The sequence below is a fragment of the Mytilus galloprovincialis genome, chromosome 6, assembly GCF_965363235.1.
Source record: "Mytilus galloprovincialis chromosome 6, xbMytGall1.hap1.1, whole genome shotgun sequence".
NCBI lineage: Eukaryota > Metazoa > Mollusca > Bivalvia > Mytilida > Mytilidae > Mytilus > Mytilus galloprovincialis.
Genome location: NC_134843.1, coordinates 88804199 through 88826895, shown reverse-complemented (window position 1 = coordinate 88826895; position 22697 = coordinate 88804199). Strand labels below are relative to the sequence as shown.

At 31.8% G+C, this 22697-nt stretch overlaps 1 long non-coding RNA gene across 1 annotated transcript; it reads right to left on the bottom strand.

Annotated features, from left to right (window-relative positions):
* Positions 1–1082: 1082 nt before the first annotated feature.
* Positions 1083–3881, bottom strand: LOC143078405 (uncharacterized). Its single transcript, XR_012979209.1, has 3 exons — positions 2660–3881; positions 2351–2378; positions 1083–1745 (listed from the first exon to the last, which is right to left on the bottom strand). It is a non-coding gene; the product is annotated as an uncharacterized LOC143078405 (long non-coding RNA).
* Positions 3882–22697: the final 18816 nt, after the last annotated feature.

The following is a 22697-nucleotide window of genomic DNA, read 5'->3' as shown; positions in this document are numbered from 1 at the left end:
TATATATCATGGGAAATTTAACAGAATACTGATATAGAGAAAATCAAGTTATATAGTCAAAAGCATGAACAAATATTCGAAAACTTTCATCATGTTCATAAAATTTGAAAAATGTTATAAATTATTTCTGATAAAGAAAATGGAATACTGGATGAGATGTAAAAAATGTAGAGTAAATAAAATAGTTCATTCAAATATGATTTTGATATTTCATTATGAATATACATTAACAATTTGTACAAGGAACATGTCAAAAACAAATTACTTTGAGCTATTTCCCATTAAAAAGCCAAACAGATATTAAAAAGGGTTTTTTTCAACAATATACAAGAAATCTAAGCACTCATAGTATTTGACTATGAAAACATTAAAGAGGAAACGTAGTGAATTATATGACATGCAATTAAATTCCTTAAATAAAAATACATCTGTCGCCCCCTTCTAAAATTTTAAATGACAGTAAAAACAAAATTTTTTTTTTCCATCTAAATGTTATGTTTTTTTGGTATTTCCATAACAAAAAGACAATGTTAATTTCTTTACCTGTTTTAGGATTCTCTGATAACAAAAAAACATGAGAAAAAGTTTTTTTTATCAAATTCACAGTGTTTAGTTAATGTAAGAACATGAAATAAGTTTGTGTCTAGTTATCAAATATAAGAAGTCATATTCTAGCATTATTCATACCATGTATAAACTAATTTAGACTGAATGCATATTATGTTATTCGACAAAGATAAAAATTGAAGCCTTGATGTCATATAAATTTTTTTATAAGTTTAAAAAAAAACTATCTCAGTTATACTACAACGGTAACAATTAAACAGGTGAAGTGATAGGATAGGAAATACTTCAGGAAAAAAGCATGCTGAAAGTTTTGGTTAGGTGAATAAAAAAACTGTACAGGTAGCATCAAGGTAGATTTAAATCTACCAAACCAACTGGTCAATTTAAATGTTCCTATTGTATTGTTAATGTTTCAATCTGGTTGAACAATAGCAACAGGTAAACGGTAACACCCATAGTCAACTCACTGTAAAAACTTTCAAAATCTTGTTATGATAAAAAAAAAATACAAACTATTAGCATGCAATCTTATGTTTAATAAGTAATATGTTAAAACGAATCTTCAAATAAGTAAGCATATAAATCACAATATGTTGATTCATTACAGTTTTATAGATTGATAAATTTACATGTATATTAAGTTAACATCTCAAAAGAACGAAATTGACTCGATTTCCGATTTTTCTGTCGAAAAGTAAAAAACGAAATGTAAAACAAGCCAAAATAGAATATTCTATTTCTTTGTTTCTATTATGAAATCAAAATCTTTGCTCGCAAAAAAATGTATCAAGGGACTAATAAGCAACAACTTATCTGTTTGGGACATAAAAAAAAGGCAAATGCTAATAAAACTAATATATCTCTGTTAAGGGTTATGCTCAGTAAAAACTGTAGACATATTTTTTAAAAGGTTAACATTTTACTATATTAATTAAAGTTCATTCACTATTTTCTAAGATGATAACGTCTAAAATCAGATGACACTTTCTTTGGACTACATGTTTGATCCTCTGTATAAAGATAACAAAGTCCATCTGTAGACCGAAAGGACAGGGATGAACATGAATACAAAAAGCACATCTTGCTGCATTCAGTGCGAGACCTTGCCATGTAACTGAAAACTGGTGTTGTCAACAGTATTTGATCGTCAATTAAATCCAATTCGATGATAGCTTTTTCTAAAAAAATAATGTGAAAATATAATTGAATTTAATTTGCTATGTAGCATTAAAGGATCAACTATTGCAGCTGTCTTCAGATAAAACAAAAACAAACGGGCTAAATTTAAAACTGGATTTATTTGGTCAAACAGTAAACATTTGCTTTATTCAAAACAAAAAAGAAAAATATATCGTTGGTTTCTCTTATTCCAAAACAGACTAGTATTTGGGAGTTGGTTTGCCCCTTCAATTCGTTTTTGATCTTTTATCAGTGCTGCTGTTTTGTGTTACCAATCAGCTTCAAAGCAACTTCAACGTAAATTGCAATCAAAGGTTTTTTTTTATCGAGAGTCACAGATGAGTCTTTTGTAAAGTCTGGCGTAAATGCAAAATTTCAATTTTGGTAACAATAATGAGTTTATTCAATTGCTTTGTATGGCTTTTAACGAAATATACATTTAAGGTTACGACTTCAGTTATGAATTGTATTTGTTTTATGAAGTTCAACAGTTGCAATAATGCAAACTAAATATAGTTTCTTCAAATTGATAGAAAAGTTTTCATATTTAATTAATATAATTGAACGATGTTTGCTGTCGAAATTGTTTAAAATATGTACTTACCCAAAACGTTAGCATCAGTTCTCCTTTTCTGTAAATAAAACATTTTAATTAAATTTAAGTTTGCGGTTGGTTTTTTTTATCCATTTTATCTTTTCCTTTTTTAATTAAATAAAAACAATTGATAATATACTTATCATAGATACCAGAATAACAAAACTTTAAATAACCAGCTACATTTTCTGGTATGACACATGTAATTTTACAAATCTAGAAATTTGTATCTCTTCATTGATATTGAAATTTATTCGCGAAGAACATACATTTAACAAATACGACTATAAGATTATGTTCTATTTCAAATCACTTTACCTTTGTAAAACTCCTTCCAATAGATGTACCATATTCTTCGCACACATTTATCCCAAAGACATATCCCCAACATTTTAAATTTCCGATGCATTTCAACGTATGAGCTCCTTGAGATAGCGGTAAAACTGTATAATTCAAATTTGTACCAGCGATTTCAAACCAGACGAGAGATGGCTCTAGACTCTCGTTGTCTAAAGTTATTGTATCAATAGCCTTACCATAGGCCACAAGAACAAGTCCATGATTAAAACTTCCACTGGTAGGCATTCCCGGTGTACTAAAAGTGTATTCATTCAGCCATGCGTTCACTGGGGCCGGTAACATTAATCTCGGATCTCCACTTGTAGAACCAGCAGCATACTGAGAAGAAGATGATACTTGCGAAACAAGCACGGGTTTGTCCGAGGTTATTACTGCTGCTTCAGCTAATACTAAAGGAAACTCGTAAAAAGACTCTTGACTCACATTTATTTGTGAATGAACTCCTGATTTGTCAATTATTACAGTAGCATTCTCACACAGCGTAAAGATACGAATAAGTTCACCGTCTCCGTCGTAAAACACAGGGTTACTGATCGCTATATAACGTGTTGACCAATACGTCCATGGAATGAGCATTTCAAGTATCATATCTCTAGTTCCCTTCGAACTAACTGATGGATTACCAAGCTGATGACCACTGATAACTGCTATTGGATAATTTGACACTATAGTTGTACCTGATAAATCATCCTCAGATGAAAATTGAAATATCTCATATTTCTTCAAATTGACCGAAAACTGACTTCCAAATGTATACGTTTTGTTATACTTTACTATGGATTTGTCGGGTAAACTAAGGTGAACAATAGTATGGTCCTTTACAGCAACGATTGCACTTGTTGACTTATATTCAACATTCTTTGATTTCAAATTAACAGATACGTATTCAGTACTAAGTACTTCAACGGGATAAACTATGAAGGAATCACCGCTGGTGGGTGGTTGCATATAAGATGCGAATAATGCAATAAAATTTTCAGCTTGAACAAAAATACTCTTATCACTTTTGGAAGTACCCAAAACGGTCAGATCTAAAGGAATTTCAACGACAGTCTCTGCCCCACCTGATACGGTCACTTTAATATTCGTGTGACTAAGTAATGGTGTTTCAATGTGTACAGAGAATGATTCATTTACCGATGTTGATAAGTACAAACGCAAAGAACTAGTAGTGTCAACGCCGTGAGGAAATGCAAGTACAAATTCTGTCCCTGAATTTGATCCGCTGTCCTGAAAAAATACGGTCCATATTTAAAAGATTTGTTATTAATTTATTGTCAAATTTCATCTCATAACAAGGCATGTTGTATATAGAGGTTTTTAATTGAGAAAACTGTTTGTTTAGGCAAAACTGTCGATATTTTACAAATCTTAATTTGTATTACTTTTTTATATATTATAACATAGCAAATCAAATTTTAAAGCTTTTTGAAATGGATAACTTTTAAGATTAAAACGGTTTTACAATAAATGTTGATAAAATTGTAACGTTTACTATAGTCGGTTTGAAAAGAGAGACGAAAGATACTAGAAGGACAGTCAAACTCATAAATCGAAAATAAACTGACAACGCCATGGCTAAAAATGAAATTAATTCTCAAATAATAAATAATCAAAAGATCTTAGATGCCCTGGTAAGATACGCAGATCCTTTTCCACATGTAGAAAATGCCGTATTTTAATTCCTATTAAGCGTTATTAATAAATCTGTCTATCATGTTGCTGGAGATAATTCGGCTAATTTTATATACTTTTCTAAAAGCAAACATACAACTTTCGTTTACGAAAGGTAGAACATAACAAGCCAATATATGACATGCACTGAAGAAAGAAGAAACATAAATATCAACACATCTGACATACGTTGGAATATGAAAATTTAGTCTTAGATGCATGATTTTTGTATTAGTTGTTATTGGCTTTGAACTAGCTGTCAGATAACTGCAAGTACTCTCAGATCTGTTCATTGTGTCTTTTTGTGTCGGGATGTATAAGTACCCGGCCACGTCCACATGTATTTTGGTCCATCTGATGAGTTGAGCCTTTTCAACTGATTTTTATAGTTCGTTCTTATGTTGTACTGTTATACCACTGTCCCAGGTTAGAGGGAGGGTTTGGATCCCGCTAACATGTTTAACCCCGCCACATTATTTATGTATGTGCCGGTGTCAAGTTAGGAGCCTGTAATTCAGTGTTTGTCGTTTGTTTATGTGTTACATATTTGTTTTTCGTTCATTTTTTTATATAAATAAGGCCGTTAGTTTTCTCGTATGAATTATTTTACATTGTCTTATCGGGGCATTTTATAGCTGACTATGCGGTATGGGTTTTGCTCATTGTTGAAGGCCGTACGGTGACCTGTAGTTGTTAATGTCTGTGTCATTTTGGTCTTTTGTGGATAGTTGTCTTATTGGCAATCATACCACATATTCTTTTTTATATAGGCGGACAAACATGTGACTTACGACGAAAAACGATAGAAATCAAACCGACATACATTATATTTACAATGTAATAAAGATAGAACACCAGCAAAACAACATATGACGTACGATAAAGAACGATAGAACATAAATAAATAAAAACTTATGAAATACGTTGAAATGATTGAACATAAAGAGATAAACATATGGCATGCGATGAAGAAAGATAAACAGACAAACATATGACATGTGATGATGAAAGATAAACAGATAAACATATGACATGCGAGTAATGAAAGATAAACAGACAAACATATGACATGCGATGAACAAAAGATAAACAGACTAACATATGACATGCGATGATGAAAGATAAACAGACAAACTTATGACATGCGATGAAGAGAGTCAACAGTTAAAACTATGAACAGACCAAAACAAGTTAATAAACTTCTCGTAATTGTATATTAGGCAAAAAGGACTATACCAAAGCGTCGGGTTGATTTGTTTAATTCAAAGAGTTATCTGTTGAGACCGATTGATGCTTTTTCGCGTTTCGTCTGATATATCGAAAACGCGGAAAAGTGGATGTCTGTGTTTTGCTTTCATTTTTTTTTTTTGTTTTGCCTCTTCTTATATAATCACGTTGTCATCATTTATTATATCAATACATATAGAAATTTTAAGTTTCATATTTCCTCAATTAAAGAATAAATTAAAAAGTGAATGAATTGTTTTTATAAACAGATTTTCCTATTTTAATTTTTTATCTAACTCTTATTTAAAATTAATCCCTGATAATTGAATATAGAAAATACAAATAGCGGGTACAACAATTTTATTCAAGTGATCTTATCGTAGTAAATAAAGAAAAACAAATAATGGGTAAAACAAGTTTTTCAAAACGATTTTATCATTGTTTTTTTTAATGAGAAAATAGAAATTATACCGATGCTGCATTAACTGTAGCTTCTTAAATTGAAATATAGAATGATTTTCTTAATTGCAATTTACCAAACCTTTAAAATACAATTTTTAGAACAAATTTCATTTAAACTTATTTATAACATTTTAATTTTAAAAAAATGTAGCGAAAACGTTTCAGATTAGTGGATTATTTTGATAAACATGATAAATATTTTTTCCTATCTTTTTTTTACAATACTCATTTTGAAATTAATGGCTGGCTATTAAAAAAAGTCACTATCCATTAATTGAAATATTTTTTCAGTCGTAGTTTTTTAATCCCAAAGGTGTGATCCAAATGCATCACTGGATCTTGGACAGGTTAACCCTCTATGATATCTTATTTAGTATAATAATTTTGTACCAATTTGATAAATAAAAAACCTGAACCAATTCAGTAACATTACTATAAGAGTTATACTGTTTGTATAATTAAAGTTTATTAGATTTTATTTATGAGGTCGTGGTAAAGTGTACTTAGAAGTACTGTGTATTTATTGCATTTAGGCCTCGTGGCTATCTGGAATACAAGCCGGAAAATGTTTCTCAAATATAGAGATTTCTTTAAAAGGATTTATAAAACATGCTGAAACTTTTTGAATGGCCATCACGATTTATGTTTATTGACTTATGACGAATGTTTGGCGGATAATCGTACAATGTGTGTGATAAACTGGTCCTAAAACTAACTTTTTGAATTTTAAAGTAAACTTAATTTGATTCATGCTAAGAAAAAATAGGGCAATACTTCAATAGATTTTAAAGTTGATAAACTACCTGGACATTGTTTAAACAGAATATTCTCTTCGAATAATAATAAGCTCGACGTTTTGAAAATTTGTGTTTGCTGCTTTCAAAGACGTTGCATTAAGATGAAAGAAACTTGATGGGTTTAATTGCCTATCCCGAGACAGGAGCCAGCAATTCAGTGGTTATCATTGGGTTTAAGTGCCTATCCCGAGCCAGGAGCCAGCAATTCAGTGGTTATCATTTGGTTGCAGTCTGTCATTTTTGTTTTTGGTTTAAATCTGGCCTTAACTTTTCTTATTTAAACTGTTTCGCAACTTGTCATCATCTGAGGAAAAGTTGATTTTTAAAAGTTGGATTTGAATATTTTAAGGTCCTTTTGCTCATGTAATTCCTCTACGGTTTCAGTTCATATACATCCTTGGAATAAAGTATTTATCGTTGAGCGTTCCTGGTGAAGGAATCCAAAAAAGCTCCACTAGGATAAGATCAAGACACTTTATATGAAAGTGGAACGTTAAATCACAATTTATACAACCTGAGATCCTTTCAACTGGAATGTCAGTCATAATTCAATTGACAAATATGTTCAGCATTGTACAATGTCGATGTTCATTCCCTCTACGCATCATCATTTCATTATGCTTAATACGAGAATGAAGCAAATTTTCTAAATATAATTCGATTTTAGGAAAATTATGATATGTTTCTAATTCTAATTTTAATGTCTACTTTTTAAGAATACATCGTTAATCACTCCTGTGCATGCTGTGGCCACTCCAATGCATCCATCATTTATTCAGCATACGATGCAAACGTTTGTCAAACACTTATTTCAAACTTAACTTGAAATAGAGAATTTACCCTTACGAAATACTCTTATCCACAAGAAACATAAATATATCCACAGAATTGTGAATCACATCATAAGACCTTCTATAAAACATTTTGCTCCGTTAATTTATTGTTGATAATATTTCTGCTTCAGGGTTATGTATTTCGGGATAAAATTATAAGTTTATTCTTGATTACGCTTATTACAGATCTTCACAGAATTAAAATGCAAATAAAAATTATAGCTTTAGATTTACTTACATGGTTGATATTTATCCCAGTTACGTAGTGACAGAGGTGTAATCCGAGAACGAGACACAACTGAAAAATATAGTTTTTATTATTACTTTATAACTTTACTTATAGTTTCGAACAGGGTTGTTTTTTTCTTTCTGATTTTCTAACTACTACAAAGAGCATTCTCTCAAATTATTTATAACTGTAAAATATGCGAGAAATTATTCAAACTCAACAACCACTTTATTTATATTCGTATAAACGATGATCAAAATTTCTGTATACATATATAATCATACAATTAAACTAAAACTGATTATTTTAGAATTATTGAATCGTTAAATACCATATAAAACACTTAAAATATTTACCGTATAGCATTTTGAAAGCATGATAATCTTCTGAAGATAAACGGATATGAAATCTTGACTCTTACTCCTATATACTAACAATAGGTGTTCGTGTTCTTGCGAAACGATATTTTATACCAATTGAATTTTTGAATTTCCTTATTAATAATAATAATCACTATGCTCTGAATTATTGAAAATATCATCAGATAAGTTTTTCTTACTTTCAAGAGATTTTTTGCGTCATTAATTTTAGCGAGGCAAAAATATAACTATTCATTATTCTTATTGTGTTTTAAATATTCAAATACATGTACTTTAAATTGTGTAGCAGTACGTTGTCGATTTCTGAAATGCGCTTCAAATTGTAGAGCGTAGATATTAAAATATAAATGTATATAAATATGTATATACAACTCGTTTAAACATCAGCCCAACAATGTTAGATTTGTAAATTTGCTTTCGCAATTTTTTTGTTCTTCCCTCGCCGGGATTCGAACTCATGCTACTGAAATATCGTGACACTAAATCGCCTGCACTGTATCCGGCGCGCTACACCACACGACCACCTTGGCTTCAAATATAAAGCTTTCGGTGGCCAGGTGTTATTTACCTTTCTTCGTCAATTTTAATCTAGCGTCGTACTACAGTACATGATATATAAGGCATAAAGATGGTATTGTTACAGATAAGCTTAATTATATATAGTAAAGGATCCTACAAATTAATGCAAGGAACAGTCACATAAATAATTATATTTATAAGTACGTCTGAACCTGTGACAACTCTACAACCGATTTCTCCATCGGATCACCAGCAGTAATGTTGATACATGGCTGTGTACATTTCTGTATATACAACTCGTCTAAAATTCAGCCCAATAATGTTAGATCGCAAGTTGTTTGTTCTTCCCTCGCCGGAATTCGAACTCATGCTACTGAAATATCGTGACACTAAATCGCCTGCATTGTATCCGGCGAGCTAGACCACACGACCACCTTGGCTTCAAAAATAAATCTTTATATATGAAATGATATTGGACAGCGTAGTACTCTGTTTAATAATTGACTAAGCTTAACAATTTGTAGGGTTTTTTTTTAAACAAAAGACCAGAGTAAAAGATGTAAAAACTTTGGATATTTGAAATACTAAGGGTTTTTCTGAGGAAGAAAACCCTTAGTATTTCAAATATTCAAAGTTAATGAATTGTTTTCTTTTTTTTTTAACTACTCCATTTGGCGCCAAAAATTAAAAAAAATCTTGAAAAGTCAAATGAAGTACGATGTTAAAAGCATTTAAGGCCCAAAGTTCCAAACCTTTTACAAAACTAAGCTCAGATAGTCTATTCCTGTGGTATAAAAATCCTTAATACTTACAATTTTTTTAAACAGCTGATTTCTACATGAATTGACTTATTTGAGTGATAACAGTGGTAACATTCGAAACCAGTTGAAACCAATTGAATACATATCTCCTGAAACCTACATTCCTTATCGATTGCTATGTCAAGAGGAAGACGTACATCATGTAATATTTCTTTTTAATTTGAAATTTTTCATTTCACTATTTACCAGTGCGTTTTTGCTGCTAGACTTTCCATTTTTATAAAGTCTTAGTTTTCTAAACTAAAAAATAACTCATAAAAAACTTTGGTATGAAATGGCATTTGTGGCTTTAAATAGCATAAAATGTATTATTACATTTTAATATGATTAATCAGAGATCGTAATTATTTAACAGTTACCATTATTATTGTAATAGATAAACCAGTTATTCGACAATGTCTGTTTGTATTGTATTTAAGAAATAAAACCAGATTTTTTTTCCCATATCAATACCTCCAGAATGTTTTCAAGGTATATCAACACTTTCAATATAGTCGTATTGTGCAATCGAGATATCAATTGGAAAAAACAATCTTTGTTAACAAGAAGATGCTTAAAGTAGTGACATTCATATGATGATTACATGATGCACACTAAGTTCCCACTAGTTAGTAAGAAATTTGACTTGTGTTACTAATGTTTTGTTTTTTCTATGATTTTTTTTTATGAACTGTTGTTTGTATTTCCTTTATGTTCATTAAGCCATGGTTGTCTTTTCTTAGACATGAGGAATTTGAATTCCAACTTCGGCATCGCTTCCATTTTGTTCTTGAATATAAAAAGCTGTAGATGCATTATAGATGTATATATTACATTTGAAATTATTGTGTTTATGATATTCGACATTTCGAAAAATAGAGCCAAAGTATATTTCTAATCACGAAGTGTAATCACTGGGGGAAAACACGGATGTCTGTGAATCCAATTATAAATGCAAAGGATTGTCAACCATTTCATAATTAATCGAAAATTAAAATAATCATTGAAAAAGGTCGTTATCTGATAATAAATACAATTATATTACATTTTGTTTTAATTGCATCCTGTTTTCTTGTATATATATATTCCTTAGAGAACATGGGTTATATACTAGATACTAATCTCTATTAAACACATGAAACAGCATATATAACAATAAAAGTTTGATGTTTCATGATGAAAATGATCACTTGTCTGATATCAAAAAATTTAAGCAATCGCCTTCGCTTTATTATCATTAATCCATGTTGATCCGTATAATGAGATAATTAAAAGAATGTTTATTTTTTTTGCTAACTTGGTAATTAAGCATATGTATAGAATGGATTTTCTTCTTCTTTTTTTTTGTCGATGTTTAGGATTATTACGTACTGATGTCGGTTCGTCGATTCGGTTGAGAGTAAGGAATTTCTGTATACTACAATTGCATACAATCTTAATAAACAGAAGTTCCCTTATTTATTTGAATGAGCATTTAAAAGAAAATTTTTAAAAAAAAAGTAAAAAAATGTTTACAGTAATAATGTAAAATGCGCTGTTGTATGTATATTTGTTAAACAAACGATTATTAAATGGATTCATTGAATATCTTGTATCTTTTTTTTTTTTGTAATTTATTTTTATTTCATCTGAAAATACACCAAGTATATATTGTGATACATAATTATATAATTAATTCATAACACATATATTGATATTAAATTTTTCAATAACAGTCTAAAATTAAAAAGTTAGTTATGCTAATTGTTCTAAATTTTCTACTGGATCATACACATCCTTTATCACTCTGGATTAGAATACCTGAATATGCTGATAAGGTTAATGATTGCATCAGCCTTCTCCTATAGCCACATGCATCACTGCCTATACAGTGATGTAAAACATGAGAGGTACCAGGAGAGGCCACCAGAGATCATTAACAGATAACATGTTAGACAACATGTTGGACAGAGTAAATGTCAACCTAAGTCAAGGGGAGATAATTCAAATACAATCAAACAAAAACTAGTATATCAATATATATATAACAATAGCAATAAACATATATAGTACTTTTAAGATGCACACAAATCACTGTCCAGTTGTGATGTGCATCAACATATTATTAATTCTACATGAACTATTATAAAGCCGTAAGTAAGTACATAAATAGAAAGATCTCTCCTCACATGTGAACTAAGTTTTTAATTAATTCCCATTTACTATCAAATTTCTCTCTTGCTCTAGGGGATCTGTAAAAGGAGGTAGATATTTTTTTCTATTTGGTAGGAATTTTTAATCATAGCTATGACACCTTTAAGAGTCGGTAATGAAGTATTAAAGCGACATGTATAAATATAATATTTAACCAGAATAGTGAATAAGTTTAGGGAAATATCCCAAGACTCTGACCCAAGAACAATATTTCCACATTAAGAATTAAAGTTAAATAAAGGCAACAGTAGTATACCGCTGTTCAAAACTCATAAATCCATGGACAAAAAACAAAATCGGGGTAACAAACTAAAACCGAGGGAAACGTATTAAATATAAGAGGAGAACAACGACATAACACCGAAACGGACCAAGCATCAGACAAAACACCACGAGAATAACAAATATAACATGAAAACCAAATACATGAATTTGGGATAGACAAGTACCGTGCCACGTCTTATCTCAATTTCTCAAAAATAAGAGAAAACACAAACGACTCAACGTTAAAATGCAACACACACAGAAGTCACTTTTAAAGGGGAATAAAAGTGGTGGGTTGAACCTGGTTAAATTATTTTCACTTTCATCTTGTATCTTTATCGCCATGAAAAACTATTTAAAATAAATGATGAGGTTTCCATTAATTTGTATGTTGAGACATTTAGTCGATTTCTGTAATTATTGCAAGAAAATACTGTATAGCAATATATGACCATCTATAGTAACATGTGTTTTTCATTGAATATCAAAATAAAATATTGGGTGATTTACGGAGTCGAGATAACGAATTTGTGTGCTCTCCATGTGTGTAAAAATATACAAAACGATAAACTAACTGGTGATGACCAAGAGGAGTGAACCTAGTAACTTGATCATCATGAAGTGGTAATGAAGCTGATAGTGAACTGTACAACTCAGTTTTCACGCAGTGATGTTGACTATGAGGAGTGAAATATACGACTTGATCGTCAAGCAGTGGTGTTGACTATGAGGAGTGAAATATACATTTTGATCGTCGTACCGTGGTGTTGACTATGAGGAGTGAAATATACAACTTGATCGTCGTGCAGTGGTGTTGACTATGAGGAGTGAAATATACAACTTGATCGTCGTGCAGTGGTGTTGACTATGAGGAGTGAAATATACAACTTGATCGTCATGCAGTGGTGTTGACTATGAGGAGTGAAATATACATTTTGATCGTCGTACCGTGGTGTTGACTATGAGGAGTGAAATATACAACTTGATCGTCGTGCAGTGGTGTTGACTATGAGGAGTGAAATATACAACTTGATCGTCGTGCAGTGGTGTTGACTATGAGGAATGAAATATACAACTTGATCGTCGTGCAGTGGTGCTGACTATGAGGAGTGACCCATACAACTTGTTCGTCGTGCAGTGGTGTTGACTACGAGGAGTGAAATATAAAACTTGATCGTCGTGCAGTGGTTTTGACTATGAGGAGTGAAATATACAACTTGATCGTCATGCAGTGATGTTGAATATGAGGAGTGAAATATACAACTTGATCGTCATGCAGTGGTGTTGACTATGAGGAGTGACCCATACAACAAGATCGTTATGTAGAGGTAATGAACCTGAGAAGTAACTCATACCAATCGAGTATTATGCAGTGAGGAAGAGAACCATTCAACTCAATCGTCATGCTGAATTAAAATTAGTGCACAACGGAAAAGGATCTTTATCGATTTCAGGATATTGGACAATTCATATAATGATAGGAACGAATATTACTCGTAGGAAAGGGAGTTAATTAATCTATAAAAAAGAACATCCGATACAGTTTGCAGTTGTATTGTCATTTTAATAATTTTGAAGTATGTTGTAGGCCTAGGCGAGTTGTAAATAATATTACCAAATGAAGCATAAGAATCTCCTTCACATGTATGATCTTGTCTTAGGAATTCATCTCGAATAAATAGAACTTTGTATAACATCACTTTGATTCAAACAATTTTTTTTATTAAAACTTACATTATCAAGATGCTTGATTTCTAGATTGATAACACATTTCTACCGTTTTGAGGATGTGTTTTCAAAAACAAATCGGCATTTATATGGTGTCCAATTGTGCTCCTCTTCTTGCCGATTTATTACTAAATACATATAAGGCTCACTTAATACACTACGTATATATATATATATATATATATATATATATATATATATATATATATATATATATATATATATATATTGCCTAACAATGTAATTTTAACACACTATTTAGTATGTAAATATAAGAATGTTTAAAATATTTACAAAATGATGAAAATAAACGCAATATTTCGCTAGACCAACTAGCTTTATCAAGCGTGCATCTATCCAGGTGAAATCGGATGTAGATGATAAGAAACTTTTGCAGCTCAACGTCTGTGTTGCACTGAACTGCCTTCAAAATAAGAAAATTTTGCAGCTCAATGTATACGACCTCTTGCATTTAGCTGCTTTGAAAATAAGAAAATTTTGCAGCTCAATGTACATGTTGCACTTGGATTTAGCTACCTTAAAAATACATAATTGGTAGTTGAAGTTAGCAACGTCCATTGGCCAATATTACGGGATAAAAAGGACGATGCTTTGTTTTAAATTATTCTTTATCTTTCCTGTATCTTTTTTCGTCTTTTTCGTTAAGACCATCAGGTTCTAAAGTGTGGAGTTGGTGGATCCAAAAGTTTTCTCTTCTCCTTCTCGCCGTGGTGTCCCATTCGGTGTTGACTTCTATAATTTGGAAAGTGACATTATCAAAAGGATGTTTCGTTGAACGAAGATGTCTTGTGAGAGGACAGTTTTTGTTGGTTTTGTACGATGAACGATGGTTATTGAGCCGAATATTAAATTTGTCCATTGTTTCTCCCACATACTGAATGCCACAAGTGTCACATGTTAATATATAAATTGAGTTCTCCGTTTTACAGTTGGAATTAGAGTAGATGGTATAATTTTGTTTAGTAACGGAGCTGATGAAAGAACTGCTTGTATTGGCAGCTTTACAACACAAACAATTCCTTCGACCACATTGTTTGTAGCAACCGGGCGATGGATTAGGCTGCTTGGTTAATACTTGATAAAGCTAGTTGGTCTAGCGAAATATTGCGTTTATTTTCATCATTTTGTAAATATTTTAAACATTCTTATATTTACATACTAAATAGTGTGTTAAAATTACATTGTTAGGCAATCTATAATTTTATTTGTGTAATTGAATTAATCTCTGTACTGATTAATCCACACTCCCATAGATTTGTATGTCATGTGCTGCTATTTATAGGCACTTATATATATATATACGTCTGAGTCAGTGACAACCCTACAACAGATGTATCCATCGGATCGCCATCAATGATGGTGATACATGGCTGTGTACATAATGTATATACAACTCGTCTAAACATCAACCCAACAATGTTAGATCTGTAAATTTGCTTTCGCAAATTTTTGGTTCTTCCCTCGCCGGGATTCGAACCCATGCTACTGTGATATCGTGACACCAAATCGCCTGCACTGCAGCCGTCCCGCTAGACCACACGACCACCTGGGCTCTCAAAAAAAGAGCTTTCGCTGGCCGTGTGTTACCTTTCCACGTCAGTTTTAATCTAGCGGCGTACTGCAGTACATGATATATAAGGCATGAAGATGTTATTGTTACAGATCAGCTAAATTATCTATAGTAAAGGATCCTACAAATGAATGTAAGATACAGTCACAGAAAATAATTATATTTATAAGTACGTCTGAGTCAGTGACAACCCTACAACAGATGTATCCATCGGATCGCCATCAATGATGGTGATACATGGCTGTGTACATAATGTATATACAACTCGTCTAAACATCAACCCAACAATGTTAGATCTGTAAATTTGCTTTCGCAAATTTTTGGTTCTTCCCTCGCCGGGATTCGAACCCAAGATGTTATAACATCTTCATGCCTTATATATCATGTACTGCAGTACGCCGCTAGATTAAAACTGACGTGGAAAGGTAACACACGGCCAGCGAAAGCTCTTTTTTGAGAGCCCAGGTGGTCGTGTGGTCTAGCGGGACGGCTGCAGTGCAGGCGATTTGGTGTCACGATATCACAGTAGCATGGGTTCGAATCCCGGCGAGGGAAGAACCAAAAATTTGCGAAAGCAAATTTACAGATCTAACATTGTTGGGTTGATGTTTAGACGAGTTATATATATATATATATATATATATATATGATGTCCTCTTACTAAATAATTCAAAGTTTGGTGAATATGAGCACCTGAGATCACCCCTAGTTTTTTGGTGGGGTTCGTGTTGTTTATTCTTTAGTTTTCTATGTTGTGTCGTGTGTGCTGTTGTTTGGTTTTTTTTTCTTCATTTTTAGCCATGGCGTTGTCAGTTTGTTTTAGATTTATGAGTTTGACTGTCCCTCTGGTATCTTTCGTCCCTCTTTTGAAGCTCTATCATATCGACTTCGAAATAATGGTTTCAACAAATTCAGTTATCTGCAGCATATTTTGACTTACGTCTAGAATTTGACAATGAGGGTCGGTTGAGAACAAAACTTTACATTATACATTTATGTGATGTGTTTGAGCTTTATATTTTGCCATTTTATTAGGGGCTTTCCTTTTGAATTTTTCTCGGAGTTCAGTATTTTTGTGATTTTACTTTTTACAACAAAAGAGAAGATTTCACAATTGTAAAGTTTCAATTTCTATGTAGCAACATTCCATCAGCGCCTGTATAAGGAGTAGATTTCTCCAAGTTGATATGATATTACAGAGCTAGCACGATTTTTTTGAGATAGGGTTGGTTTTTAGTTATAGAATACCTGCTTCACAGATAACGACGGATATGTTCAAATTGTCCACACTGTCCCTCCTTTTCCCCGAATGTGACCTATCGGATCGTTTTCATATTAGCAACATGACGGCTGTAATGTGTTCATAATGATCTTCTAAACCGTACAGAGTACCTGAGATCACCACACATTTTAAGTGGGGTTCGTGTTGCTCAGTCTTTTGTTTTCTAAGTGGTGTTTTTAAACTTTGTTTGTCTCTTGATCATATTCTTCTTTTGTTTTGCCATGTAGCTGTTAGTAAATTCTCGACTTATGAGTTTGAATGTTGGTATGTGTTGCCCCTCTAGGAATGCAACATATTTTGTATCGTTTTTCTAGTTTACTAGTACATATTTTAATATTGAATTCTATAAATCTCAGATTCTCCAATAAAGGATAATTATAATCAAGAGAACAAGGCCAATTTATATGAAAATTAAACAAATAGACCAATTTGAAATCTGAAAGTGGGGCAATGTGTTCTTGAACACTTTGATTTAATTCCTAAGATTTTCGCTTTCTCAATAACTTGTCCTCGTTTTAAACAGAAATTGGAAGAATTAAAAACAGTAGTCAACTTACTCTCAAAGCCGAATATTTGAATGCTTAGAAATAAAAGAACCAACTCAGTTGAAAAGCTATATAACTAAAAGGAGATTAAAAAGGCAAATTCATTCAGGTCAACTTTGTCTGAGACATTTGAAAACGTAGGTTTTTTTCATAACTTCTAAATTTATAACAGTAATCACTCCTACGCAATGATGAAGCAGAAGAGTCATTGACAGCTGAAAAATTATTTGGCTAGATGAAAAAAACTGAACATATGCATTTTAAACAAATTCAAGATTATGGTGTTTCGGAAGAGTAAAAACATAATAATTTGTCTTTGAAATAATTGGTAAAATGAAGAGCTTCACTAGTTTTGCTATTATTCTAGCTTTTTGTAAATTAAAGAAATAAAAAAAGGATATAGTTATTTTCATGAATATGTTTATCATTGTATATTGCTCTGCTGGTTTTGTAACTTTATAAGATTAGTTTCTATACTGAACGATTGCTGTTTGGTTTCTCTATTATTACTAGTAACCATAGTATTACTATTTTCATTATAATTAGTATTAGTATTATTATAATAATAAATGTTATTTTTATCATTATCATTATTACAATAATACGGGTGTCGTTATCTCCTTCAAGTTGAACAGCAGATTATTTCGTACTAATTGGTAATTTTCCTTCAATTTGGACGTGTTACCTTTGCAGCTTGCTCGTGTGGTTGCAGGTAAACCCCCATTTAAATGATAAAATATTATCTAACGGATATTCTTTTAACGGATATGGGGTAAAGGACTGTTAATATCAAAAGTGACACGGTCTATTTGATACCCAACAGTGTATATCTGTAAAGACACTTTATGTCTCCTAGTCAAAGCATTAAATCGATTGCAAACAGATTAAATGTGTATAAGTAACTGAATATCCTTCTTGTACAAATGGTAACAAGTTTTGTTTTGTCCAATATGTACAAAAAACATAGAAGTATGTCGACTTATCATTTCGTCTTTTCTCGATACTATCTGAATTTATAACTTCGATAAATTGGCTGAAATCGAATCTGGTATAAAACATTGATTTTTTTTTCTAATCAAGGGATTAAAGTTGAGCCAATATTTTCTTGTTGATGGACTATATGAGACCATTTCATCTCTGTTTTGTTTACAAATAATAACAAATTGTAATCTACAACTACATCTAAAAGAGGGACGAAAGATACCAGAGGGAGAGTCAAACTCATAAATCGAAAATAAACTGACAACGCTATGGCTAAAAATGAAAAGGACAAACAGACAAACAATAGTACACATGACACAACATAGACAATTTAAGAATAAACAACACGAACCCTTCCAAAAACTAGGGGTGATCTCAGGTGCTCCGGAAGGGTAAGTAGATCCTACTCCACATGTGGCACCCGTCGTGTTGCTTATGAGATAACAGATCCGGTAAATAGTCTAATTCGGTAGGTCACATTCATGAAAGGGAAGGGGATTGTAGTTACGACGTAAGGAACATATCCGATATGATTTGTGAAACGGTTATTCTGTCAACCAACTCGTGATGGCGTCCGTAAAATTTACGAAGTGATGATTTCAACTTCACCATTTGGAACTCTTGATTTAATAGCTTCCTTGTGAGCAACAACCCTCTATTAAGAAAATCATGAAAGGAAATGCAAGCACGGGAATATCTTATCAATTTGGAGATATATACCCCGAATGCAGGTGCTGCTGGAAGGTTGCTACTTAGAAATGGAAAGTTCACAATTGGAAAGCTTATTTATAAGAATGGTCTTTTTTATTTAAACTATAAATGACAATTTAATCCAAATAAATCAAGAGCCTTTTCCATTGTACCAGAAACTCCATACATCTTTGGTGGACATTACAGACTCCGAAAGGATTTTAAATGTACTCATAAAGAGTATTCCGTAATGAACGCAGTTTTATATCCCTATCACACTAGGACCACGATCCCGCTTCGACCTAAAACATTAGAAAAAAATTGGAAGTCGTTGTAAGATCGTGGTAGTCGCGATAATGCCATAGAAAGGACGCACCAAGTCTTCATGAACTTGGAGGTCCACGACCAACTTTGAGCATGTTTAAAAAACATTCGTTTATATCATCATTGATTTTCTCATACAACTAATTGATAGTTATCAAAGGTACCAGGATTATAATTTAGTACGCCAGACGCGCGTTTCGTCTACATAAGACTCATCAGTGACGATCATATCGAAATAGTTATAATGCCAAACAAAATAAAGTACAAAGTTGAAGAGCAATGAGGATCCAAAATTCCAAAAAGTTGGGCCAAATACGGGTAAGGTAATCTATGCCTGGGATAAGAAAATCCTTAGTTTTTCGAAAAATTCAAAGTTAAAATCCTCATTTTTGCGTCCCAACTCTTGCTTCATGTCATATCCTTGTTGAGTAAGTTTTACTTATATTTACTAATTATCGCCTTTATTCAGCACACATCTCTCCGTGGAATTGATGCGACTGTCATACTAGTGAGAGGTTTAGCTAGCTTTAAAACCAGGTTTGATCCACCTTTCTTCATAAGAAAATGCCTGTGTCAAGATGGGAATGTGACAGTTGTTGTCCATTCGTTTGGTGTGTTTGAGCTTTTGATTTTGCCATTTGAATAGAGACTTCCCGTTTTGAGTTTTGTGTTTGCATTTTTCACATTTTATAAAATCTTTATACCAATCTAAGTTCGAGATCTACATTTATTGTGCTCTTTATCTTTGTCAGTAATACGATCATATGGGTGCATTTGAGTTCCTTCTGTCTGTATTCCAATTGCTCAAATTTGTCAAAGGATGACATGTATGTCTAGATATTGTATTATTACCTACCTCAATCGTAATTTTTCTTTCAAAATTACTCAAACTTTCAGTTTGACCTACTTTTCTTCTACCCCTTCTTCCTTTTAAATGTAGTGAACGAATCAGATATCTATAGCAAAAGTCAAAAGGTTTTACCGTATCAGACATTTCTATGTAAAAAGCAATTTTACTGCTCTAAACTTAAAAACACCTAGTGTTTTTATCTCAAATCTCTATAAAATAACTACCTATTTTGATAATAATCGTCTTCTCAAATATCAGGCTTCCAATTTTTCACTTTTAAAAAAGGTATCGTTTTGATATAGCAACAAGGTTAATGCAAACGATAAAGTATATATATATATTTCCCCAAAAAAATGGGTTGTGTATATAATGACAATAATGTTTAATGCTGTGTCTGCAATAACAATAACAAATCAGTCTTGAAGTGAGAATAAAGCATTCTGGAGATCTGATTTCTCGAAAGGGATAGAGACTGTGTGGTCATTGTACATTGTAAATGTTGACTGTCCTTCTTAAATATTGACCGAACAGGTGTGATCATTCAAATAAGTGTTCAAGTTTCGGGACATATGATTTTTGCTGAACATATTTTCAGGTATTATTCTGAACTGCATTAATCAGTACCATTATGGTATTCTTCCAATTGATTTCTTACAATTACTTAATATTTTTTCGTTAACGACATCGAAGATAGTTATTATCATGACCTGTCCAGTGGAATTATATATTTGATGGTGACGATGAAAAAGAGTGTTGATGTAAACATCTAGTATGAAACAGCTTGCCTTAAATATTTCGTTTCAAGGAATAGTACAATTTTTTCCAAAATATCTGAAGTTGTTTTAACATAAACCCATTTTTCGAAAAACAAATGTGTTGACTGTAGAAACTAATTGAAAATTTCAGATTTGAAAAATCGCCAGGATCATAAATTATCTCTACCTTGAGACAATTAATAGTAAAAACATTATTTTCGAAAAATAGGTTTGTGTAAGAATAAACTCACGTAACTATACTATTCCTTGAAACGAAAATAGATGTGAGCTATTACATACTGATAATCTTTCATAATTTATTTGAAATCGCATCTTTGTAGAATTTACCTACTGTTGCCAACTGTGTATAACGTACCCATTCAGAAACGAAAAAAAATCTGTGAGTTACTGTATACTTGTCTTATTCTTGTTAATATTTTACACAAATAAGGTATTGTACAATAAATAGTTTACACAAAACAATTATTCTATAAATGGTGAAACTTAATATCTATGTTTAAATGTTATGCTTGCACTTATTATTTATATTTCATAGCGTGAGTTATGTGGATTCAATAGCATTGATTTCAATTCCTGCTAGATTAAAAGTAAATCACAAAAATACCGAACGTCGAGGGAAATTTCAAAGTTCTTCTGTAGAAAATGGTGGATTGAATCTGATTTTATGAACCTCTCACTTGTAAGAGTCGCATAAAATTTCATTATTTTGACAATGATGCGTGTACAATAAGCATACATCCAGTTATTATAATATTTCAAAGTAAAGAATAAGGTATATTCTCTACGTAAGCATTCTCTTAATGAATCATCATTTAAATTTGGCCGGCTTTAATTGAGATTCAAAAAAGTGTCAATTGAGTTCCATAGGGAAAACGTAAACAATTTACATTTAAATGATGGTGTATTTGTCTAATATTCTCTCTATGACGCGAGTCTTGCTTTTGTTTAATAAATGATACAGGAAAAATTAAATATGATGTTAAAGCTTTAAAGCGTTAATATACTCAATACTCGAATTGTTTGCCCAAAATTATATTAAGTATGCCTTTTTGTTCTGTTTTGTTATTTTCCATCGGAAATCGAGAAAAAGAAGTGTCACAAAAAGCGATTTTTACAGAGCATTACCTACATTGTGATGATTTCAACTTTCCAAATTAATGTCAACTTCTCTATAAACAACTAGAAAGCTCTTTTGTATTTACATTGCAGGTAAAACGTTACGCGTGTGCATGTTTACACTTTATGAATTTAGTTAACATATGCGCCAAACTATAGATGGAATGGCGGACCGGTTCAGCCGGAGCCCGGAGCCGAGGTCAACCGGAGTACCACCTGATTAACATGATTTATTTGACATTTAACAAATACACTCTTATTGAAGGCGATATAAATAGATTGTAATGAATCACATTGTAACGGTTGATACGAATAAGCAATTTAAAATTTATACAATGATAAAAAAAAAAACACTGATGTAATAAATGAAAAAAGTTACACTAAGTTTGTAGAAGATTCCTGTGCGTTTATATTTTATTTTTAAAAACTGATTACAACTTTTTATTTTTCTTGTTACAGTAGAAATATAAAAGGTCAAGTGAAAAATATAAGATTTGAAAAATCGCCAAGGTCATCAAATGTTCAAATGTTAACTCTACCTTGACACAATTTAGGTGGCAGAAACCAGTTTTTTTCACTAATTCACGTGCAAGTGTAGACCAAATTTAAAAAAAATTCTGTAAATAAATCTGAAAGATATAAACATGCTTTGATAATTTTTTGGTGTTCAGAATTGATTAAAATTGATAGTGAAGTACTTCTGATCAATGTTTTTTACGTGGTTTCCTTATCCCG